This window comes from Triticum dicoccoides, chromosome 5A (genome assembly GCF_002162155.2).
Source record: "Triticum dicoccoides isolate Atlit2015 ecotype Zavitan chromosome 5A, WEW_v2.0, whole genome shotgun sequence".
Lineage (NCBI taxonomy): Eukaryota > Viridiplantae > Streptophyta > Magnoliopsida > Poales > Poaceae > Triticum > Triticum dicoccoides.
Window position 1 is genome coordinate 555,157,650 of NC_041388.1, and position 6,280 is coordinate 555,163,929.

Genomic DNA, 6,280 nt, shown 5'->3' on the forward strand with positions numbered 1-6,280 from the left:
GGGGGAGTTGGGGGTTTTGGGGGTTAATTTAGGTGTTTTATATATTGTGTTAGCTAGCTATAATTAATAGAAAGAAGTGTCCTCTCTTATGTCCGTGCTTGGTCGACGCTACGTACTATACATACGTATAGAGAGAACTAGACACGCTAGCTAGCTAGTAAGCAAACGAAGGAAACAGAAGATCGTCATGAACATATATGCATACAGAGAGAAGTGATATCGACCACCTCTCCTTCTCCGAGAGATTGGTCGAACAACAAGTTCTCGTATATCTATCCAACACTACCGGCTACATATATACAATAATTATCTCTTACAAATATAATCATACGGACACATGGTCCACGTAGTATTCTCCGTCTTCACCGATCACGTGGTCAAGGCAGAATGCCGCCAATTCCTCTTGAATTGCTCGCATGCGAGCTGGTGCTAGGAGTTCATCCCGCTTCCGAAACATCTAATTTGAAGGGGGTCAATACATATATATATGAATGAATGAAACTCAACACAAATGATGGTAATAAAATAAAATTGTGAATGTTATTATTTACGTACTTCATATTGTTCGTCAGTGTAGCCCCGCTCACAGGTCATGTGGCGGATGGACTCGCAAATGTAGTATCCACAGAAATCATTCCCTTGTTCCTGCCACAACCACTTTACAAGAAATAGAGGTCAATCAAACTGATAAGCAAGAATACTAAATCAATAGGAGATGCGCGGAACATGCTACTATAGTACTTACTTTCGGGTGTCTAAATTGCAGCTTCTTCGGGAGTCCTGGAGCTTTTTTGGAGAATTTTTTCCAAACCCTGTCAGACAAAGAAAATAATTACTTGATATATCAGGAAATGAACAAAATTGCTGATATGGTGGATAATGATCGATTTAACTTACTTCTCGAGCATTTGAGTCATGTCCGCATAGTCCTGACGATCTTTTCGTCTTGAGTCTAAGACGGTTACTAGCCCCTGCTCAAGCTTAAACTCTAGGAGAATGTAGTGGTAACTACACACGCATGCATAACTCATCAATTACATTACTATAACCTTGACTAATATATAAGGGAAACCGAATACGCACAAGACAGTAACACTCACTTGAAGTTGTAAGGAAAGAGTATTATATATTTGTTTTCATTTGTTACCAACGATCGTAGCAAGTTGGCCTCGGTAGCTGCGGCATGAAATTTAACCTGAGTTGCATCTATGAGATATGTGTTAATGAACCCAATATCACCGACTTGTCTTTTCTTCAATTCGGCGATCTTCAATCTGCATAATATAGTGAGGATGATTATAAATACATGCAATGAAAGAGCTGAGCTATATAGAGAGACTTAATGACAGAAGTAGTACTACTTACAGACAGTAGCAGGTGACCATTGTTTTATCGAGGGCCAATTGATTGAAAAACTGAAAGAACTCCTCAAATGGAACAGGCAACAGTTCAATTCCAACGAGGTCATGCTCCTTTTTAACTTTCACATACAAAGTACTCCTCCCCCCAGAGTCTTTGCAGATTTTCATGTACCAATCATGCAATCTTCGCATCATCGTTGATAGAGATCTTTCATCTTTGACGAGAGGCTTCCCGTACTCGTATCTTTGTATCTGCAGCTCCATGAAATCATAATGTACATCGTCGAGAAGGTAATCGCCAAGATTGCTATAACCGGGCACCATCCTCGGATCATTAGCGACGTTGTCGCTTGGTACCTTGAGCGGGGGGCTGTAAGTGCATCTAGTGCCACCCCTAGTTGGTTTTGGAGTATTGACGACAAACCTAGTTGAGGGACTAATGTGTTTGTAAGAATTGCAGGATAACACAGGTAGAAGTTCCTCATTGATTCGGTTTTACTACCAGAGAGGACCCCTAAAAATGTATGAAGACATTGAAGTCAAAGGTGGTATATGAAGATATTCACATTGAAGACTATGACAAGAGAAGACACGATATGAAGCCTATGGAGCTCGAAGACTTAGATCTTTCTTAGTTCTTTTTCTTTTGTGTTGAGTCATAGGAACCACTGTACCGTTAAGTGGGGTCTAAGAGAACCAGTCAGAATGACTGAAGTGATGCCTAAACCAAAAACCTATGTCTTCGAGTGAAGATAATGAGAGCGAATCTTGTCCAGAGTCGGACAAGTCAGCTTTGCTTGTAGCCCAAGTAAAGTTGCCATGTGAGTTTGAAATCTGACCGTTGGAACACGTGTCAGTTCCTTAGTGACCCGGGGTCATTTCGGACAAATCAGGTCGGGTTGCCAAGTGGCTATAAATAGCCCACCCCCCACAACCATCAACGGTTGGCTGCTCAGATTGAGAGTACGACTTTTGTCGTTTGAGAGCAACCCACCTCGAAGCCTTTGAGAGAGAATTCCTTGAGAGGATAAAGCCCTAACCACCTAGAGCCAGAGAGAATTGGGCATCACTTAATTCTTCTTGTCTGTGTGATCTGAAGACTTATTACACTTGAGGACTGTGCATCCTCCAGTCGGTTAGGCGTCGCGTTCTGAGCATCCAAGAGATATTGTGGATTGCCGGTGAACGAAGTCTGTGAAGGTTTCGGAGTCTACCTTGAAGACTTACCTGAGTGATTGGGCGAGGTCTATGTGACCTTAGCTCAAGGAGAATACGGTGAGGACTGGGTGTCCTGAGCTGCGTGTTCAGGACTGGGTGTCCGGGACTGTGTGTCCTAAGGTTTAAATACCTAGCCGCTCCAACCAGATGTACAGTTGTCACAGCAACTGGAACTGGTCCAACAAATCATTGTCTTCAACGAGTCACTGGTTTCATCTTCACTTCACTTTACTTACTATTACTCCTTGTGAAGTTATTGTATGTTTGCTCTATCATTTGTCTTCAGTGAGTGACAGCGTGTTCTGTTTGGCTTCACAATATCTTCCTACCTGATCCTTACTGCCTAGCTGCTATTAGTCTTTGTGCTTTCACTTCATTGAATACTTGACTATGGTTTGCCTAGTGTAGCCTACCTTCCGCTGCATGGTAATAGGTTTAATTTTATCGTTTGTCTTCAAAACTCCCATGTTCTGAAGACTTTCATAAAAATCGCCTATTCACCCCCCCCTCTAGTCGATATAACGCACTTTCAGGGGCATGATTGCTTCGCTTGTTCGCCGAGCTGGGCAATTTGTTTCCCAGCTCGTCGTTCTTTCAGCCTTTGATCACTGACAGTACTTCCCGACCGCTCCGCTTCGGCAAATTCCTTTCCAATAATGCGCTCATAGTTTCCTTTCGGCGGAGACTTGGGTGGTTTTGTCAGGGCATCCAGAGTGCGCTTCGCTTTCACTGGATCTACCTTCTCCTCCGGAGGTGGATGTTTCTTTGCTTTCACCCCTTCAAAGTAGTTCCTCACTTCTTCTCGTGCGATCTCGGCGTTCTCCTCCGGGGTCCTCTCGTATGGTAACTTCTCTGGAGTCTTCATAGAAGGACCGAATCTGTATTTCCTCCCGCCTCTGGCTGTACTGCTAGACGCCGGCAGAGCAGACGGAGCGGTTTTCTTCTTTACTTGCTTACGAGGCGGAGGAGAAGGACTACGACGCGCTGGAGCAGCCGGAGCGGCGGCAGGTCTCTTTCGCCCTTGATGACAAGGCGGAGAAGGAGGAGGCTGGTTGCTCGGGCGCGTCGGCGCAGGCGGAGAAGGAGGCGGAGTGCCGCCACGCGCCGGAGAAGGAGCCGGTCGAGTGCCCTGATCGTCACTCGCTGGAGGAGGAGGCGGTGGAGGAGGCGGGGTGCCCTGACTCGCTGGAGGAGGAGGCGGTGGAGGAGGCGGAGTGCCCTGACTTGCCGGAGGAGGAGGAGGAGGAGGCGGAGGCGTCCAGTTTGGAAGGTTGATGAGCTCCTTCTGCCATAGGCATGGAGTCTTCAGAGCAGACCCCAGCCTAGTCTCCCCTTCACCGGTAGGGTGGTCAAGCTGGAGGTCCTCAAATCCCTCCGTTATTTCATCCACCATCACCCTAGCATATCCTTCTGGAATCGGCCGGCAGTGAAAAGTTGCGCCGGGTTCAGTAGGATAAACAGAGCCAACAGCCGCCTTGACCTTCAAATTCATCCATTGCATCATAAGGTGGCAATTTTGAGACTCTGTGATAGCATCCACGGGATAGCTGGCAGGAGCCGTCAAGGCATGCTCCGGCTGAAGCAGCTCGGTGGAAGCCACGCTGCTTCTCCGCTGAGATGGCGGGGTAGCTTCGGGGGAAGCTTCGGCAGTATGTTTGCTGCGATTTCCTTCTCGTTCCTCTATCGCTTGTACCCTTGCTTGTAGCGCCTGCATTTGGGTCTGCTGCATTTTTTTCCTCCTCTCCTGGGATTTGTAACCGCCTGTGTCCAGAAACTTAACCTTCCACGGAATGGAGCCTGGCGTGCCTCGTGTCCGTCTAGGGTGCTCAGGATACTCGAGGGCCATTGTGAGCTCGTCGTTCTCTCTATCTGGAAAGAACGTCCCTTGCTGCGCTGCTTCGATATACTGCTGAAGCTTCCTGACTGGTATGTCCATTTGATCGTTCGTCCAAATGCACTTCCCTGTTACAGGGTCCAAGGTTCCGCCAGCCCCGAAGAACCAAGTCCGGCAACGGTCTGGCCAGTTAATTGTCTCTGGTTCGATCCCTTTATCAACTAGATCATTCTCAGTCTTGGCCCACTTAGGCCGGGCTACGAGGTAGCCACCTGACCCCGTGCGATGGTGATGCTTCTTCTTCGCAGCATTTTGCTTGTTTGTCGCTGACATCTTCTTTCTCTTTTCTGATGTCTTGTGGGCCACAAATGCGGGCCAGTGATCTCTGATCTTCTCATATCTGCCCTTGAATTCTGGTGTCTCTTTATTTTTGACAAACTTATTTAGCTCTTTCTTCCACCTCCTGAATAGTTCTGCCATCCTCTTAAGAGCAAAAGACTTGATTAATTACTCTTTAACTGGCTTCTCCGGATCATCCTCTGGCGGTAGGGTGAAATTTGACTTCAGCTCAGTCCAAAGATCATTTTTCTGCATATCATTGACATAAGACACCTCAGGGTCTTCTGTAGCCGTCTTTAACCATTGCTGGATGATGATCGGGATCTTGTCCCTAACCAAAACCCGGCACTGAGCAACAAATGCGCTCTTTGTCCGGAGGGGTTCAATCGGTTGGCCGTCGGGCACGATTGCTATGATCTCAAACTTTTCATCCGAGCTCAACTTTTTCTTCGGGCCTCGTCTCTTTACCGAAGTTGTGCTCGATCCGGAGGGCTAGAAAAAAGAACAAAGACTTAATTAATATGTGTACATACCAAAACAATGAATGCATCAATTAGCTAGTCAGCAGAAACTTAACTAATATATATACCTGGCCAGACTCGGTTCGGTCACCGGAGACGCCATCACGGTCTCCTTCTTGCACCGGCATTGGGTCACCGGAGCCGTCCTCATGGTCTGCTTCTTGCACCGGCATTAGGTCACCGGAGCCATCATAATCATAGCTAGCTGCTTCCAGACCATCGGTGTCGTTGAGAAACAACAAGCAGACGTCATCACTTCCTCGTGCGATTATGTCCCCCAACAACTCTTCTTGTACTTCGTCTCGGGCGGTGTCCATAGTTTCTACAAATATTGACAACATGGCAATTATTATTCAAACATGACAGATGGATATATTAGTGGCAAACATAGAACTAATATTAATTAATGGCCTCGACGCTGCTTCTCTAGGGTTTGGGGTGGCCTCGACGCTGCTTCTCTAGGGTTTTGGGTGGCCTCGACAACACTTCAAGGATAAAAAAAGAAGAGGAAGAAGAAAAAAAAGAGGAGAAGAAAGAATAGAGGAGTAAGAACTCCTCTATTCTTTCTTCTCCTATTTTTTTCTTCTTCTTCCTCTTTTTTTTATCGGGAACGAGGGTCGTGGAGGGTCACCGAGTGGTAGAGGAAACCCTAAATAGCAAGTATCGTGGGTGTGAGATACATGTGGCCGTCGGTGTCGGACACTACATCCACGTCCCACAAGTGACGTGGGCGTCGAAGCCCGCGCCACTTGTGGGACGTGGATGTAGTGTCCGACACCGACGACCACATGTATCTCACACCGACGATACTTTCTATTTAGGGATTCCTCTACCGCTCGGCGACCCTGACCCTCGACGACCCTCGTTCCCGATAAAATAAAGAGGAAGAAGAAGAAAAAAAAGAGAAGAATAGGAAGAAGAATAAATCTCTACCGTTCGGCGACCCTGACCCTCGACGACCCTCGTTTCCGATAAAATAAAGAGGAAGAAGAAGAAAAAAAGGGAGG